Below are 20855 nucleotides of genomic sequence, written 5' to 3'. Positions count from 1 at the left end.
CATTCCAAGACAACAGTTTTACATACAGTTAGGGAAACTCCCCTTAGCCTTTCCACAGAAGGGGGGGGGGGGAAGGGAACAGGGACCAACCAATGAGAACTGAACATTTGTACATTTGAAACATGCAGTCTTAATACACACCCCCTGCGGAGAGATGTCTCCAACTCAGACCATTGTCTGCCATGAATCCACACACTTAGACACAGAAACAGGAGGGGGGGGGGGATGGGTTGTAACATTACATTACATTAACTCAATGCCATGAGTCAGTTGTTCAGAGGATGAATAAAGGGAAAATAAAATGCAATGTCCCAAACTCATAAGAAAATGACACAAAGGGGTTTACAATCCAGGGACAGGGTGATCCGTCACCCATAGTGACGGCTAGTACCGTCACACACTGCAAACATGAGTTCAAATCCCAAGTGTGCCATCACCTCCCTATATTTTAGACAGCTGTAAATAAATACTGAAACTTGGCAAATTCATAATTGCACCCTGCACATATGCATGTTTGTTTCTTGAAAATACATGGCCATTGACATACAATTTTAGGTGATGTAGCCAATATATTACTATGTGGCCAAAAAAAAATAATGACACACAACTGTGAACACACAAGGTGTTATCATGATTGGGCCTTGAACTCATTAACTAGCAATCTTTGTCTATGAGCATAGCCCACTACACCAAAGTGCTGAATACAATCAGAAAAGCCTGAAAGTTTCAGATGGATAAAGAATGAAGATTGCTAATTAGACAGCTGTGTAGTCTGCTATTAGTAAATCTAAAGGTTAAAACACATAAGATACATAACTATACCTTAAAATTAAAATAAACCATAATAGATGACATTGCTGTGTAATAGTGATTCAGAATAGACAAATTTCCTTTTATGAAAAACACAAAGGGATTTTGGTTAACTCCAAACTCGAATTCAGCCTAAAGCCCCGTACACACGTACTGATCATCGGCCGAACGATCGGCCGTCTTTTGTCCAGGGCTGTCGTGTCTGCTGAAAACTTCAAAAGACTGCACACGAATTTTGTCCACCAACAACAGCCGCCTGCAGAAGTGATGTCATGTGATGGTTAACTTTCCTTGTCTTTTTTCTTTTCTGAGCATGCCCAGTCTTGCTAATCTGCTGTCTGTCGGCCGAAATCTGTACTGACTGGCGAACAATCAGCCGTTCTGGTGACGGCCAACAAAAATTTTAATGCCTGCACACCCGATTCTGTTCGGCCGAAAATGCGCTGTCAGCTGTCGGAAGCATCATACTAACAAGCCTACAATCGGCCGAACGGTCGTCGGCCGAATATTTACGGCCGACAATCGGTACGTGTGTACGGGGCTTTAGTTAACTCCAACTCCGAATTCACTAAAGCACCTAGTTGAAGGTTTAACTCCAGCCACTTACCTAATTAGGATGCTAATGAGTTTAGGCTGGAGTTATTTCTGGAGAAGTGAGCAGCTCTACTCCAAACTTATACTGAATTAGGCCCTGTGTATCTATAATTATATATGACTTGTAAAAATTGCGCCTGCGGACTGTTAATATAACACACTGTTCCTGATAGCGACAGTCACATTATTACTGTAAAAAGTGACTGACCGATCGTAGGTTATCAGACAAATCAAGATAAATGTTTATTATGTGTATTGTTTGTTTGTCTATAATGGTAGGAAAACCTTCTTGATAGCCACTATACCTGGGAGTATCAGTCAAGACTCTGTTTTTTTTTTTTTGGTTGTTCCAAGAGGGGACATTCAGAGCAAAAAAAGTATAAGGTTTAATATACATACACCAAGTGGCTTTTCAGGAGGGTTTTTAACAATAAAGAGGGTCTAAGGACCCAGATACATTTTTGTGAATGTGTAAATCTTAGAGACATGTTTTGTTAAGTGAGAGAATATTGGATTTTGTTTATGGTTTTGTGAAATTATACTAAAGGTTTAGGTCTGATGCTGGCCATACATGATACAATTTTCTTGCAATTTTCAGTGCAGTTTTCTTGAAATTTACCTTCAGCTATGTAGTACAAACGCCTACCTAATTGGATACAAATGAATATGTTTAATTTTGACCTCTTATTATGTGGTTTGTGGTGGATCTAACAGAAAATTGTACAATAAAGAGTTGTCCGGACATGTGTGGCCAGCCTTAGAGATATTAGGATACAAGTAAATCTTTTAGTAAATGTTTAGTTGTAATATAAAGTACATGGAAAAAGCGGGGAGAATTGGTTTATTTATGCCCCATATTAGTACAATAGAATAGGGAAAAAAGCTACGTGGAGCTATTAGAAGTGAAAGTCTTTACCCACAGCAAGACGGGTGAGACTGTTTGGGAGTTTTGGGCTCAAGTTAAGTGTCACTGCTGAGTAGCACAGTCTTATAATTCAAACATTTGTCGTTAATTTAAAGTCACAGTAAATGTTGATTGTAAAACAGCAAGTTTCTGATTGGGCTATAAAAACCTTTGAAGGTTTTCAAAAAGCCATAACAGAGAGCGATGCAACTGTTTTTTTTGATCTGTCTAAAGAAAAACAGCCTGTCAGCGCGCATTTCCAAGGGCCTTATCAGAAGAGGCAAATCAAAGAGTAGGACATTTTCAACATAGGCCCCCCTACAATTTATATTTTGCAAATGGTCCCCTATGTGAAGGGGAGCCTTCCTGAAAAATTTTGAAAATTGGCTACTTGCCAAGAAAGCATTCAAATGTCATATCTTTGTTTCTGTAATAGTTATGGAATTTATTTTTGGACAGAAAGGGTTACCGCAATTAGTGTGGCCATTGGATCCTGTTGGCACCGAGCCAAAAGTTTCAAATCAGATTAACTTTTTATCTGATTATAGTTCTTGAATGATATTTTAGGGGTATCCTCTATTGAAAGAGGGGAACCTCTGGACAGATTTTTGTTAGAATGACATAAAGCCAAAACATTTTTTGGAAAATTGGCGCTGAGCCAAAAAGTTTTAGTTCTTTATTTGATCATAGCATGCAAGAGGTATCTGATGTGCCATCTCTACTGACAGGCATACCATCTGATGCTACCCACTTTACTGTGATTGGTTTGAGTAATGTGTTTTTTTTAAGCGTCCTATTGGATGAGGAGACACAGCCATCTTTGTTTCTTGTTTTTCAGTCCAGGTAACTGACCTGGTGTAGAAATGCCTTAGGGCTATATGGACAGTTCGGTTGTCCGCTCTATAGTTCTCCAGACCATGCAAGAGGGGATGGACAACTGCTCATGGGTCAGTCCCGCTACAATATGTATATGACATATGTAGTCACTCTGTGGAGGCCAGTCAGAGCGAGTGAGTTTATTGAGAAATGTACATGTATGTGGACACAAAGGGCCTAATTCAGTATACTGTAAGTTTGGAGTAGAGCTGCTCACTTCTCCAGAAATAACTCCAGCCTAAACTCATTAGCATCCTAATTAGGTAAGTGACTGGAGTTAAACCTTCAACTAGGTGCTTTAGTGAATTCGGAGTTGGAGTTAACTTAGACTGAATTCGGGTTTGGAGTCAACTTAGGCTGAATTCGAGTTTGGAGTTAACAAAAATCCCTTTCTGTTTTTCATAAAAGGAAATTTACCTATTCTGAATCACTATTACACAGCAATGTCATCTATTATGGTTTATTTTAATTTTAAGGTATAGTTATGTATCTTATGTGTTTTAACCTTTAGATTTACTAATAGCAGACTACAAAGCTGTCTAATTAGGAATCTTCATTCTTTATTCATCTGAAACTTTCAGGCATGTCCAGGCCCGGATTGGCTAATTGGGAGCATCGGGAGAATTCCCGGTGGGCTGGTCTAGTGCAGGGCCGGTGTGTAGTGTACAAGGGGTTGAACAATTTATTGTAGGAAAGGGGGGGGCGCAGCGGAGGTGAAGTGCTTAGGGCTCGGGTTTAGTCTCAGCATCTTCTGTCTGCTTCTGTCCCCGACCGTAAGCCCGCCCACCACTTGCATTGCTTTAGAATTCTTAGCTCTGTGTCCAGGTTGAGTCCCGGCGTTTTCTGCATCTTCTGTTCCCGCCCACCTCCTATCAGACCTGTAGTTAATGGTCTAGGGAAGTGCTGTACGTGGTGGGCGGGCCAGTGGGCGGGGATAGAGGCCGGCAGAAGATGAAGAAAATGTCGGGACTACATCCCTGGCAGAGCTCAGAATACTAAAGCAATGCAGGTGGTGGGCGGGCTGACAGACGGGGAAAGAAGCAGACAGAAGACTCCCAGATTAAACCCAAGAACACTGAAGAATTACAGGTACAATGCAGTGTTCTACTATTATTAAGAAGCTATGCTTCACTTAGGCACCGCATATCTTGTCTTCAAAATTGTGCTTAAATGTATGTATTATACTATAGTGACATGGACTTTTAAATAATACCAATCCTTATAAATAATTATTAAAGTGCATAAATGTTAAAAATGAATAAAAGATACATAAAGTGCTCTGTGATATTCATGTAAACATCCGTATCCAAAAGAATATAACTGTGTGTATATAACACTGCAATCAATTAAAGTGCTTAGTGTTCATGAAATACCCAATTAAATACAATTATATATATATATAACACTTCAAACAAATAAAAGTGATTTTGTGCACAGTGCTACTATAATTTGATCACTCAAAGTTCAGTGCAAAAAAATTGTCCAATATTCTCCCAGTGAAGTATTCGCGACCATGCAGGGGAACAGTGGTGGTGGGTATCTCCTATTCACCTGTGCAGTATTATCTGGGGTGTGCGCTTACCAGAGGGATATGATCCCTGTTACCTTATGGCAACCAGGATCCGCCTCACTGCAGAGTTTAGCTGGAACGCACGCCGGATGCCGGACTAGTAGCCGGTAAGGAGCGACGTGATTTGCACCTGAGGGCTTGCTATTCTCCGTGATCCGGTAATTAGTATATACAGCTATTCAGCATAGTGCTGCATAGGCATTAATTGATTCTATATTTTGTATGAGTTTTAATGAACCCGTAATAAAGGATACGATTATTGAACATACTACACCATGAGAAGTCCCTTGTCTCTCTCCTATTACTTACCCTGAGACATATAGGTGATCCCAAACAGAGGAAAAGTGGACGAGAGGACCATTCAACAGCTAAATATTATCTAAAAAGCATTCAGGATCCTGGTTGCCATAAGGTAACAGGGATCATATCCCTCTGGTAAGCGCACACCCCAGATAATACTGCACGGGTGAATAGGAGATACCCACCACCACTGTTCCCCTGCATGGTCGCGAATACTTCACTGGGCTAAGCACTTTAATTGATTGCAGTGTTATATACACACAGTTATATTCTTTTGGATACGGATGTTTACATGAATGTCACAGAGCACTTTATGTATCTTTTATTCATTTTTGACATTTATGCACTTTAATAATTATTTATAAGGATTAATATTATTTAAAAGTCTGTGTCACTACAGTATACATTTAAGCACAATTTTGGAAGACAAGATATGCGCTGCCTAATTGAAGCATAGCTTCTTAATATTAGTAAAGTACTCTTTCCCTATTGGTGATTGTAAGGTAGCTGCAGTCTTGTTCACCGCTATATATAATTTAATTAATTTAGTAATCATTTGGCGCGAATATCTATAGCACTTGCACAATGCAGTGATGTTCTGCTCTTTTCAGCTGAGCACTGTGGATATGATTGATAAATAGGGGAGTACTCAGCAGAAATATTTTTTAAAGTGACTTTGTGCTATTAAGTAAAATATGTTGGAGGCACCTTGCTGTATGTATTTTCCTTTTAGGTGACTATTATATCAGGTTCACACTAATGCGTTTTCTGTGACTCACATTTGCGCAGGCACAGCAGCCGATTCATTTAAATGGGCTACTGTACCTGCAGGAAACACAGGAAAAAGGTCCCTGCACCTTTATGAAAACGCAGCCGCAGGGAAATCGCATGGTGCAAAAGTACCATGTAATTTCCCACACCAAAAAAATGTGCTGCATTTTCAGATGCGCGGGAGTGCCAAAAGGAATAAATGGCAGCCTTGCGCATCTGTAAAAGAGCAGGGAATTTTTCCTACAGGTGGTTGTGGGAATAGGTGCCATTTACACGCTGTCCCGCACATGCAACCACCTGTAACAGTGTGAACCTAGCCATGGGCTCATTTACACTTGCAGTTGGCGGGCAATAAAACATGCTGCTGAGCCTCATTTTACAGCTCCCTATCACTCCCGCCGTTTAAGCTGCAGAGGCAGCAGCTAGAGGTTTACAGATGCCACTGCTTCAATTTGGGGGTGGCAGTGTAGGTGTCAGTGAAGGGGTCAGTGTAGGGGGGTCAGTGTAGGTGTCAGTGAAGGGGGTCAATTTAGGGGGGTCGGTGTAAAGGTTCAATGTAGGGGGGGTCAGTGTAGGTGTCAGTGAAGGGGTCAGTGTAGGTGTCAATTCAATGTGGGGGGGGTCAGTGTAGGTGTCAGTGAAGGGGTCAATGTAGGGGGGTCAGTGTAAGGGTTCAGTGAAGGGGGGTGTCAGTGTAGGGGGGTCAGTTTAGGTGTCAATGTAGGGGGGTCAGTGTAGGGGTCAGTATAGGGGGGTCAGTGTAGGGTCCTTCCCTCTTTCTTTCCACCCCACCTACTCGCTCTCTCCCTCTCCTTCCCTCTTTTTTTCCACCCCACCTACTCGCTCTCTCTCTCTCCTTCCCTCTTTCTTTCCACCCCCTCTCTCTCGCTCACTCCCTGCCTCTCCTTCCCTCTTTCTTTCACTCTCACTCTCACTGAATGAATTACAACGCTGTAGAGAACAGTGCGCCATTGCAAACTTATATTCAGAGGTTTTAATTACATTATTTTAATATAGTGAGTGAGTCGTGAACTAAAGTGGGCCAGTCTAAGGCATGAAACTCCAGGGCTGAAAATGAGTCCCACTCCGACCCTGGGCATGTCTGATTGTATTCAGCACTTTGGTGTAGTGGGCTATGCTCATAGACAAAGATTGCTAGGTCATGAGTTCAAGGCCCAACCATGATAACACCTTGTGTGCTCACAGTTGTGTGTCATTATTTTTTTTTTGCCACATAGTAATACATTGGCTACATCACCTAAAATTGCATGTCAACGGCCATGTATATTCAAGAAACAAACATGCATATGTGCAGGGTGCAATTATGCATTTGCCAAGTTTCAGTATTTATTTACAGCTGTCTAAAAATAAAGGAGGTGATGGCACACTTGGGATTTGAACTCATGCTCGCAGTCTTTATAGACAGGAACACTAACCACTAAACCATTGAGCTGAGCATGATTACCCCTGGAATAGTTATTCCCATGTTTCAATAGTTAACCACTTCCTTACAGGGCAGTTACACCCCCTTCCTGCCCAGGCCAATTTTCAGCTTTTTATACTGTTGCATTTTGAATGAAAATTGCGCGGTCATGCAACCCTGTACCTAACACAAATGTATGACATTATTTTCACACAAATATTGCTTTCTTTTGGTGGTATTTGATCACTGCAAGGTTTTTTTTTTATTGGCAAAAAGAAGACCTAAATGTTTGACCCCTAAAAAAATGTGTTTTTGTTTATGTAATGAAATTTGGCAAATCAATATGTTTTTGGTTGCACTGACGAGCATTGATGAGGCTGTGCTGGCAGGCACTGATGAGACACTAATATGCAGCACTGATGGACACTGATAGGCGGCACTGATATGCAGCATTGATGGGCATTGATAGGTGGCACTGATGGGCAATGATTGGCACTGGTGGGCAGCACTCATGAGGAGGGCACTAACAGGTTCCCTGAGCACTGATTGGCATCAATGGTGGCATGGGTGGGCATCCCTGGTGGCCATGGGTCAGTAATCCCTGGTGGCTCTAGTGGTATCCCCCAAGGGTCTGCACTGGTAATCAATGCTCTGATTACAAGCACTGACCCCCCCCCCCCACACACACACACACTTACTTTGCATATGAATGCCATTTCTTCACAGCTGAAAGTGACCCTCACCATGATTAGCCAGTTGATTGTGACCACTTGCTGGAATGTGTGCAAGCCAATTTGGTGTCATTTCTGGTCCAGGGCGAATGCCAATGTGCCATTTGCAATATATTGTAAAGAGTTTTGGCTTTATTTTAAAAATGGCGCACACAGACAACTAAAATGTATTGGAAATGTTTTAGCTAGGCCAGTGATGGTAACCCTTAACACCCCCCCCCCTAGATGTTTTTGCCCTACATTTCCCATAATGCTCATGTATTCTGCAGTGTAGGTGAGCATCATGGGAAATGTTACAAAACACCTGTGTTGCCAAGGTTCATCATCACTGACCTAAGCCAACTAAAAAGGTGAGTGAGCGCTGTAGCAATCTTTTATTTAGTAATCATTTTTAGTGATTTTTTATTTAATGTTTTAATTACATTCATCCACAGAGGCTGAATGGAAATTTTGTATTATTCCTTAAATTATGTATATTTTTAGCTAAATATATACATACACACTTTAATTATTTCTTACAATTTAGCCCCCCCCCCCCACACACACACACTCCTCCTCCCCCCCACACACACACACACACACTCCTCCCCCCCCCACACACACACACACACTCCTCCCCCCCCACACACACACACACACACTCCTCCCCCCCACACACACACACACTCCTCCCCCCACACACACACACACACACACACTCCTCCGCCCCCACACACACACTCCTCTCCCCCCCCCACACACACACACACTCCTCCCCCCCACACACACACACACTCCTCCCCCCCACACACACACACTCCTCCCCCCCCCACACACACGCACACACTCCTCCTCCCCCACACACACACACTCCTCCCCCCCCCACACACACGCACACACTCCTCCTCCCCCCCACACACACACACTCCTCCCCCCCCCCACACACTCCTCCTCCCCCCCCACACACGCACACACTCCTCCTCCCCCCCACACACGCACACACACACTCCTCCCCCCCCACACACACTCCTCCCCCCCACACACACACACTCCTCCCCCCCCCCACACACACACACACTCCTCCCCCCCACACACACACACACACTCCTCCCCCCCACACACACACACACACTCCTCCCCCCCCCCCACACACGCACACACTCCTCCTCCCCCCCACACACACACACTCCTCCCCCCCCACACACTCCTCCTCCCCCCCCACACACGCACACACTCCTCCTCCCCCCCACACACGCACACACACACTCCTCCCCCCCCACACACACACACAGCCCCCCCCCACACACTCCTTCTCCCCCCCCAAAACACTCCTCCCTTCTCCCCCCCCACACACACACCTTCTCCCTTCTCCCCCCCCCCCCACACACACACACACCTTCTCCCCCCCCCCCCACACACACTCCTTCTCCCCCCCACACACACTCCTCCCCCCACATACACACTCCTCCCCCCCACACACACACACCATCCCCCCATACACACCCATACACACTTCGCTGGAGTACAGGGAGAAACCCTACCCATGTTCATACTGTACTGCCATTGCACTCACACAAAAAATACAAGAAATGGATTACATTCAATAGACACAAGATATCTGAATTACATCCAGACAAATATGAAGAAAAGAAAACAAAAAACCAGGAGCTGTGTACAAATGAATAAGCTTTATTGAACATGTATAAAACATCAGTAATCACTCAAGCAGGCATGTGAAATGTGAAATGTCCCCCCCAAAACCCCCAAATCAAGTAATTTTTATTCAAATTATAGTGCAAAGATACAACATATGATGGATAGATAGAGCTTACAATATCCAAAAGTCAAGCAAAATAAGTTGTAGACACCTTAGTATTAAGCATAAAACATACCCAACATACTTTTATGTTTATTGTTTGCATGAGCCTGCCTATCCATTTAAATACCATCAAATCAGTAGAACATACAGCTACACAGAGGCATGAAAATAAAAAAAACACATGTATAGAGTACATAAAGACACACTTTGCAAAAACTATACAAAACATTTAGAGCATGAAAAGTATTCATCCAACAAAATACACTTACTGCAATATGGGTCCTTAGGCATGCCAGCAAACCCCTCACCCCCATCCCCAAAAGCAAATTCGGACATAAAAACATGTGGCTCTGCTGCCAGAAGCCAAATGAGCTGCTCTTAATCATCTCTTTATATAACCTTGGTTAAACTACACCCACCTAGTATAGGAAACGCCCTAGCAAAGTAATTAATTGGGTCTGTTGGGTCCTAAACCAACATCACCAGTTCACTAATGAATGAGTGTTTGGCTGGCCATACACAATCCAAGTTTCTTACAAGTCAACACACATAAGAAATGCTTTCAATAATCTCAGCATGAGTACAAAGTGGCTTTTTAATTTAGACTAAGGCTGGCCATACATGATCCAATTTTCTTACAATTTTCTGTCCAATTTTCTTGAAATGTACCTTCAAGTATGTAGTACAAAGGCCTGCCTAATTAGATACAAGTGAATGTGTTGTTTAGCTTTGACCTCACATTATGTGGTTTGTGGTAGATCTACCAGAAAATTGTACAACAAAAGTTGAACATGTAAGGCCAGCCTAATGGGCCATACACACTATAAGATTTTCTGAAGACTTTTTCCTTTAGATTTAACAAAACCAGATAATATGAGGTCAAACCTAAACACTTTCAATTTGTATGCAATCTGGCAGGCCCTTGCACTACATAAAAAAGGTAAATCTGAAGGAAAAAGTCTTCAGAAAATCTTATAGTGTGTATGGCTCTTTAGGCTGGCCATACATGTTCAATTTTTGTTGTACAATTTTCTGATAGATTAACCACAAACCACATAATGTGAGGTCAAAGCTAAACAACACTTTCACTTGTATCCAATTAGGCAGGCCTTTGTACTACATACTTGAAGGTAAATTTCAATAAAATTGGACAGAAAATTGTAAGAAAATTGGATCATGTATGGCCAGCCTAAAACGGCCATACACACTATAAGATTTTCTGAAGACTTTTTCCTTCAGATTTACCTTTTCTATGTAGTGCAAGGGCCTGCCAGATTGCATACAAATTGAAAGTGTTTAGGTTTGACCTCATATTATATGGTTTTGGTAAATCTAAAGGAAAAAGTCTTCAGAAAATCTTATAGTGTGTATGGCCGATTAGTCTAAATGAAAAAGCCACTTTGTGCTCATGCTGAGATTATTGAAAGCATTTCTTATGTGTGTTGACTGATGTAGTATTTTTTTTAAATATCTATTTTTTTGGGGGGGGGGGGGGGTTTTGAATTCTGAGTTCCGGGGTTCCACAGCATAGGTTCAATCAATTTGCAAATTCTCAGATTTGCAAGCTCAAACACTTTGCTATTTTTCAGAGTGTAATGTGGCTCTATATAGGAAGCAACACGAATATGGCTCCCCACTCAACAAATATATTAATTTCACACATATACAATGTTTTATTTTTGGGGAGAAGCCATATTAGTGTTGCTTGTCATATATAACAACAGACAGTTGTAGGTAGTTCAGGGATTTGAACACCCAAATACAGTGTTATTTGGGAATTGTGGTCTCTGAGGTTTTTTTTTTTTTTGTTTTTTTTTTGTTTTTTGTTATCTTTACATACTTGCCAACTGTCCCTTTTTTCCTGGGACAGTCCCTGGAAATAGGAGCCTGTCCCAGGTAATTTATATTGTCCCTGGAAGCGCCTATTAATCAGGCTGCCCATAAATGTTACGCAGAAGTAGTGCAGCTGAATGAGAGAATTATGCCAACTCTGCTACTGTGGCCTTAAGTTTGAAATTCCCTTTTAATTTCCTGTAATTCTCTCTATATTGAGTAGACTCTATAATCTGATAAGTAGGCAAGATTAATTATACAGAGTGGGCGGAGCTTCAGGGAAGTGGGTGTGGTAATTGATAGCTGTGCTGCAAAGTGTCCCTGGAAATTTTTTTTAAATGTTGGCAACTATGTCTTTATACCAAACATACATGCACTGGCACCTTAAAAATTAATATAGTTTGATTTGATTAGTCCATCAAAAAATTTTAATAAATAAAAATTATTTGAGCTTGAATTGGGTCTAAATAGAATATATATATATATATATATATATATATGTGTGTATATTTTTTTTTAAAGCACAAATCACACATGCTTAGAAAAAAAATTTCATTAGCCTCAGGTAGTTAAGTGGTTAGCACAGCTGCCTTGCAACATTGTATTTGGGTGTTCGAATCCCTGAACTACCTACAACTATCTGTTGTTATATATGAGGAGGATATATACTAAGTATATTCCCTGCACCAAGGTTATAAGGGTACCGGTGGGTATAAAAGGTGTAATAAGCAATGTGTGTTATATATTTAAAATAATTGGTTAAAAATGGACTATATATGCAGCCGCTGTAGAAAATGGATAAGTTGTCAAAAAATTGGTCTTTTTAAAAAGGCCAAATACAGCGCTTGCTAAATATTAAATAAACAGTATTCCTAGGATTTAAATTACCAGTATATTACTAAAGTGCCCGTGTGACTCTATAAATATCATTTGATGGCAACCAAAATACCATACATAAATATTCAAAAAAGCATAGCGGTGGATCATGTGCTAGGTAAACTAATGACTGTAATATATAATAACATCAAACAACACGGTCTATAAAAGGGGACAAATTATTATAAAAAAGTCCATCAATCACTGGTGATATACTTCAGGCAATGGATGTCCTCAATAGATAATTATTCAAAAAAGGTGCAAATGCTCTAGATTGAAAGTTCAGGATATCAATGGCTGGTTCCAAATGTGAATAAGGTGGGTCACTTACCAGACAACATGGGTCTTATGTGTCATACGGCACTAAGACCATTCAGGCTTAAGGTTGCCCTCTCGGCAAAGATGACTTTCCCCTCTGTATGGTCCTGCAGTTTTCCCTGGGCTCCAAATACCAGTAGTGGTGAAGGCAATATATGGGGAGAAGAAAGGCTCCAAATAGCGTGATATTGTCTTTAAATATGTTTATTTACCCATTCTTCGGGTTAAAATAGGTTAAAAGTACAAAGCACACTATCCCTGGTGGTCAACGGTGCGGGCCGCACGTCCTCCTTGCAGAAAAACGTCTGACTTCCGGCTTGCGTTCCAACTTAGGGTAGCGTGATGACGTTATGCGGTCCAACTGACGCGTTTCCTCACTTCCGGTGACGTCTTCAGAGTTTGGACAGCATAGCGTTGAGCGTCTAGTTATAGTGCCGGTAACACCCCTATTTCCGCCCCAACTCCGCCCCATGCAAATCGGAAGCCGGAAGAAAAAGGCGGCGGTGTCCCCATGCTAAAAAATTAACTACTAGCCAATTCCTATGTTTTTGGACAATTGTTTCTAAAGGTGGATCTGCGGCCGCACTGTGCTCACAAGGGACTATATAAATTATAAACTATAATCAAGATTACATTTATCAGTTCTATGTCAATAAAACTATTACAGATTATTTCATATGTTAATCAAATATAAATATCTTAGGCAATCAAAGTGTGAGAAATAGTGCTTCCAACATGTGTAATTAATGTGCGTGACATTAAATCAAGAGAATTTATATATAAATTAAATAAATTACAATAAAAAATATAAATAAAATTATTACATTCATTTGAATACATATTTTTTATATTATTTAGTGGGTGCTGTGGATCTTTAGTTATAGTGGATTAGATACATACAATTCTATTAATAAATTAATTGATTTTAAAGTGCTATATCAATTGTGGAATGGTGAATGTGTAAATAAATATTTATCGTGAATAAATAAATAAATAAATATATTTATATAATTGTGTGATAATTACTAAATAGTGCCATGTGCTCTTAATAAAGTGCCTGATACTTATATACCATATTTTAAAATTATTTATACTTGTTGGTATATTTTATTATTACAATTACCTTATTAATTAAAATTCCATTAAATTTAATTATTTATATAAAAAAATTGTTAATAATTATATGTTTATTAATTTGTGATTAAATTATATTGGTTCAGAATATTTAAAATGATTTTTTAAAATGATTTTAAAATAATTTCTATAGCCTGGACCTGCTACTTTTGTATCATGAATTGCATATTAAAATTGCATATTAAAAATGTCATATTTAAAAAAGAGGTTTTTTCAAGGAATTGAATGATCGCAAGGTTAACACAGAGTTTTATGGATTTGATAAAAAACAATTGATGTCAATGTCAATATTCATTCCCTTGGGATTCAAGGTAGACAGCTGATATATCCACTTGGATTCATTTTGCGAAACCGCTATCCTCATGTTCTTTGCCCTCCAATGGGGCTCAATCCTGTCTATTCCGCAAAATGTTAGTAGTGTGGGCTCTCTATTGTGTTTTAGACGGAAATGGTTCGAGACACTATGGTATCTGAAACCTTTTTTAATATTGTCTATATGCTCGACAATATGTACTTTTAATTGTCTTGTAGTACATCCCACATATTGTAAATTGCAGGGACAACTCAGTAAATACGTGACATGAGTACTCTGACAAGTTATTAAGTTTTTAATTTTATAAATTTTATTGGTGGTGTTGGATCTGAATTCATGCGTTCTTTTATTCCGTTTTTTTACCGTTTTGCAGGGTTTACATCGCCCGCAAGTGTAAAATCCTTTTACGTCCAGAAAGGTAAAAAGTTTTTTAGGGGGTCTTGGAACATTTTTCGCTAACCTGTCCCTCAGGTTTGGGCCTCTCCTATAAATGAATTTTGGACGCTCCGGTAAAATCTGCTTAAGCTGTTCGTCTCTTTGGAGCAAATGCCAGTGTTTCCTTATGATTTGCTCGACTTCCCGATGTCTTATATTGTAATTGGTGATGAAGGACAGTCCGTAATCTTCATTCTGTTTAACTTTTTCTTCTAATAATTTTCCTCGTTCCATCTGATCAACCTCTTTTTTTACTTTATCTAGGTCTTGTTGTTTATATCCCTTTTCCTTGAATTTTGTCATCATAGTCTGAATTTGTTCTTCTAGGATCTTTTCATCTCCGCAATTTCTTTTCAGCCTCATCATTTGTCCTTTTGGTATGCCCTTGATCCAATTCCGATGGTGACAGCTGTGGGTCGGTATATAGCTATTTCTGTCTGTAGCTTTGAAGTGCGTTTTTGTTTTTAGCTCTCCATCCAGCTGTGATATGGTAAGATCTAGGAAATTTTTATTCCATGATCCAGTAAATTTTATATTGTAATTATTAATGTTGATTTCTTGAAAAAATTGATGTAGGGTTTCCTCTGTACCCGTCCATAGAATAAAGATGTCGTCGATGAATCTTTTATATGTATGCAGTTCCTCTCTTTTGTCTTTAAAAATTACTTCCTCCTCCCATTTGCTTAAGAAGAGGTTGGCGACGCTGTTATATATGACAAGCAACACTAATAGGGCCTCTCCCCAAAAATTTAACATTGTATATGTGTGAAATTAATATATTTTTGGGTTGGTTAGATATAGGAAGTAACAATAATATATTGTTTTTTGCATATATATATATATATATATATATATATATATATATGCATATGCAAAAACCCATGTATTATTGTTACTTTCTATATCTAACCAACCCAAAAATATATTAATTTCACACATATACAATGTTTCATTTTTGGGGAGAAGCCATATTAGTGTTGCTTTTCATATATATATATATATATATATATATATATATATATATATATATATATATATACACATACATAGAAATGTGCAAAAATAAATGAAATTTTTGTAAAATCTTACCTGTAAAATTCCTTTCTCTGAGTCCTCCGACAGTCGCCGCCTCTTCATATTCGTCACATACATAGAAATGTGCAAAAAAAAAAAAACGGAATTTTTGTAAAATCTTACCTGTAAAATTCCTTTCTCTGAGTCCTCCGACAGTTGCCGCCTCTTCATATTCGTCACAATGGGGTAATTGACCTTTCTCCGTAGGAGTAGCTAGGCAACAGAATATGTCAATATTAAAGCTTTTAACATATCCCACCCCCAGGGGGTGGTCCCCTCAGTCAATACCCTCCTACTTCCTGTATCCATACCTCAGTTTCAGTAGAATAGCAGTAGAGTATATAACCAAACCCCAAAAGAGGGGCGGGGGCGGCGACTGTCGGAGGACTCAGAGAAAGGAATTTTACAGGTAAGATTTTACAAAAATTCCGTTTTCTCTTACGTCCTCCGACAGTCGCCGCCTCTTCATATTCGTCACAATGGGGACGTCCCAAAGCAGTGCAAACATGAGGGGTGGGAAACGCAGCCGCGCCTAAGGCAACGCAGTCTCCACAGCAGAAACAAAGGAACCTTACCAAAGGAAGGAAACCAGCTGGGTAGCATGAAAAAAACTTGCTCAACAGAAGCAACAACCCAGGAAAAAACAAATAATCTAGGGATAAACGACATCCCAAACAGCCAAGGGCCCAAAAACAAGGGACCCTAAGGTACTGCCGCACTAAGAACCGTGCGGCCAAAGAAAGCATCTGCCGATGCCTGAACATCCACTTTGTAGAATTTTGAGAAGGTGTGAACGGACGACCAAGTCTCCGCCTTACACACCTGAGCCACAGAAGCCCGATGATGACAGGCCCAAAACGTACTCAGAGATCTGGTAGAGTGCGCCTACACAGGCATAGGGGGAACTATCCCCTTCAGAGCATAGGCCTGTTCAATGGTCTGTCTGATCCATTTGGCGATGGTAGACGCCGACGCCGCCATGCCCTTCCGAGGTCCCTCTGGAAGGATAAATAAAGAATCCGACTTGCGAAAAGATTCCGTCGTTTTCAGGTAAACCCCGATCGCCCGAACAACATCCAGGGAGTGCAAATCCACCTCCTTCGGATGTTTAGGCTTCGCGCAGAGCGAAGGCAAGACAATGTCCTCATCGAGGTGAAATTCCGAGATCCTCTTCGGAAGAAAAGAAGGGCTAGGTCGCAAGACCACCTTATCCAAGTGAATGACCAAATACGGAGATCTGCAGGACAAAGCTGCCAGCTCCGACACCCTGCGAGCCAAAGTGATCGCCACCAAAAACGCGACCTTCTTGGACAATATAGACAACGAGATCTTCCTGATCTGTTCAAAAGGAGCGTGTTGCAACACAGACAGAACAAGGTTCAAGTCCCATGGAGGCAAAGGTACCCTCCTAGGAGGGACCAGATGTCGCACCCCTTGAACAAAAGTGCTAACCAAGGGGTTAGACGCCACAGGGCGTTGAAAAAGAACGGCCAGCGCAGAAACCTAGCCCTTGATCGTAGCCAACGCCAAACGCTGGTCCACACCCGTTTGAAGGAAAGACAACACCCTAGACACCGAGTATGAGCGAGGGGGATACCCCCTGGACTCACATCAGGCAAAATAGGCCTTCCAAGTACGGTAGTAGACTTTCCCCGAGGAAGACTTCCTCGCGTTGACCAAAGCGTGAATGACCTCAGGGGAGAGACCCCTATCCTTCAGGACCTCGGTTTGAACAGCCAGGCCTCAGAGCCAGCGACTGTAAAGCAGGATGGAATATCGGTCATTGAGACAGAAGATCTTCTCGAAGAGGCAGACGCCACGGAGCGTCGACCGCCAGATTCACGAGGACTGCGTACCAAGATCGGCAAGGCCAGTCCGGTGCCACTAGAATCACCGTGTGCGGTTCCGAGGTCAACCTGCGAAGGAACCTGGACAGCAGTTGAATCGGTGGAAATGCATACATCAGTCGATACTGATGCCACGGAGCTACCAACACGTCCGACGCGTCTGCCCGAGGATCACGAGTCCTTGCCACGAACCTTTCCACCTTGTTGTTCAGACGAGACGCGAACAAGTCTACCTCCAGAAGACCCCACTTCGCGCACAACATCTGGAAGACATCCGGGTGGAGGGACCATTCTCCCTGGTCCAGGGTCTGGCGACTCAGATAATCCGCCTGCCCGTTCTCCACCCCCGGAATGCGAACCGCTGTTATCGCCGGGACGTGTGTCTCGGCCCAAGAAAGAATGTCGGCCACTTCCCGAGCCGCTCGGGCACTCCTGGTGCCCCCTTGGTGGTTGATGTAGGCCACCACTGTGGCATTGTCCGTCTGCACCCGAACTGGACGGCCCTGCAGCCTGTCCGTCCAACGTCGAAGGCAGAGATTTATCGCTCGCAATTCCAGAATGTAGATCGGAAGGGAGGATTCCTCCTCCTACCAAGTGCCCTGGGCGGACAGAACGCCCAGAACACCACCCCAGCCCAACAGGCTGGCATCCGTGGTGATCACCGTCCATGAGAAAGGACGAAAAGACTTGCCCCCCCCCCCGACACCGCCGGGGACTGTAGCCACCACAGAAGATCCCTTCTGGTACGAAGACTCAATGAAACCTGAAGATCCAGAGATTGCGGTTGCCCGTCCCACCTGGACAGGATCTCCGATTGGAGACCCTGTGTGTGAAACTGGGCGAAGGGAATCGCCTCGAAAGCCGAGACCATCAATCCCAAACATCGCATGCACGCCCGGAGTGACGAGCATGGAACGTCCCTGAGGGATGTGACTTTTTCCTGAAGTGTCCTGAGCTTGTCGTCCCGTAGGAAGACCTTCGCCTGGACCGAGTCCAGGATCATTCCCAGGTAGGGAAGACGAACCGACGGGCACAGCGTCGATTTTTGGAAAGTTCATCGTCCAACCAAACTCCTGTAGAGTTTGCATCGTGACGGACAGGTCCTTCACCAGACCCTGGCTGGTCGCAGACCGAACCAGAATGTCGTCCAGATACCCCAGGACAGAGATGCCCTGGGCTCTCAACAAAGCTAGAACCGGTGCAAGCACCTTGGTGAACACCCGTGGAGCCGAAGCGAGACCAAAGGGTAGCGCCACGAATTGGTAATGAACCTCCGCAATGGCGAATCGAAGGTACCTCTGATGACCCTCGAACATCGGAATGTGAAGGTACGCATCCTTCAAAGTCGATGGAGGCCATGAATTCCCCTGGAACCAGGGCAGCCACCACCGACCGCAGGGATTCCATGCGGAACTTGCGAACCCGCACAAAGCGGTTCAGAGCTCTTAAGTCCAGAATTGGACGTACCTAGCCCTCCTTCCTGGGCACAGTGAACAGATTGGAATAGAACCCCATGAAGATTTGAGGGAAAAAATCTGCTCGCCGGCCGAGAGAGAAACTCGATCTTGTAGCCAGATCGAACGATTTTCTGAACCCACCTGTCCCGAATGCGGGCCAGCCAGGGTTGAAGAAAACCGAGCAAACGTCCCCCCACCCCAGAACTGGGTGAGGGCTTCCCTTCAGGCCGCATTGTTATGGGCAGCGGACCCGGACTGGCCGGACTTCTGCTTACCTGTCCACGGCTTCTTTTGGGAGCCTTGACCTCTGAATGGTTTGCCCTCATAGTGCGACCGAAAGGCACGAAAGGACCCCTGAGAGGGTCTAAAAGAAGCATGCCTCTTACCATGAGCAACCTCAGCCTTGTGGGATTGGGGCAAGAGTGTGCTCTTACCACCCGTGATCCCTTTCATCAGCATATCCAAGGGTTCGCCAAAAAGGCGAGATCCCGTATAGGGTAGATTAGCCAAGGTTATGCGAGAAGATTGGTCCACAGACCAACACTTCAGCCAAATCAGGCGGCGCGACAACACCGCCACGCTGTGCACACGTGCAGCCAACGGGACTATATCCAAGTCCGCATCACACAAATACATGACACCCTGATGGATTTGAACCAACATAGCCAACGTCGCCGGAGGGGCAGAGTCAGCCACCAGGACGCGCCTGAGCACCTGCGTCCAATCCGCGACAGCCTGAGCTGCCATAAGTGAAGCAAAAAATAGCTTTCAGCATGGAACCGGTAACCGAGTAAGTATGGCGGACAAGAGACTCCAGCCTCCTGTCCGTGACATCCCGGAACACCGGGGTATCCTCAGCAGGAATCGCAATGGACTTATTCAAAACTGCCACCGCGTGATCCGGAGGTGGTACACACCAACGTTCATCAGTAGCGGCCGTGAAAGGATAACGCAGCTTGAACCTTTTCGGCACAGCAGAAGGCTTCCGTATATTGCAGCCATTGTTCACTAACAGCGCGCTGAAAATCCTCAGTGCAAGGAAAAATCTGCGATGATTTGCGTCTTCGCTGCGTCCCATAAGAGGCCAGGACGGCAGGAGGACATGGTTCATCCTGCAAATGCAGTGTTTGTTTGATAGAAGCAACCAATTCATCCATGAGTGCAAGCTCTTCAGACGAGCCAGGGGAGGAATTATCAACCCCTTCAACTTCTGCCTCCCCTGCAGACCCCACAAGGTCCAGGGACGAGCGGGACCCCGACAAGGTGACCCCAGCCATAGCAGCCCCATCACCATCGCCCTCTGAATCTGAGGGAATTGAAACCCTGGGCCATTTTGTGGATTGAGCAGCCACAAGCATCTGCACCTGAGCAGCAAGGTTAGCCACGACAGTAGCCAAAACACCCCCCGCGGAGGAAGCAGCAGCAGTCCCCTGGCCCCCCACTAAGGTGGGAGGAAATTTGCTTTCCTGAGAATCCATGCCCCCAAAAGTGTGTAGGAAAAAAAGGAGTACTGTCCCTTTAATATCGCGGCGAGCGCAGCCCACCGCACACACAGCACACACCGACCCCCACAGGGAGAAACACAAAACATAGGCAAGGAATTGTAATGTTCCGGTACCTTTGGTACCCTAAATTACACTTTCCACAAGTGTATGCGCCCCACCATTTACTTTTGGAAAGGTGCGCATACACCTTTAAGACTGGAGCTGTCATCACCCAGCGCCGGACTAGATGGCTATTTAAAGCGCCGGTTCTCACTCACATGTGTTCGTTCAAACACCCTTACCTGGA

The sequence above is a fragment of the Pelophylax lessonae genome (assembly GCF_965119305.1).
Source record: "Pelophylax lessonae genome assembly, chromosome: 7".
Lineage (NCBI taxonomy): Eukaryota > Metazoa > Chordata > Amphibia > Anura > Ranidae > Pelophylax > Pelophylax lessonae.
This window is presented reverse-complemented; position numbering follows the sequence as displayed.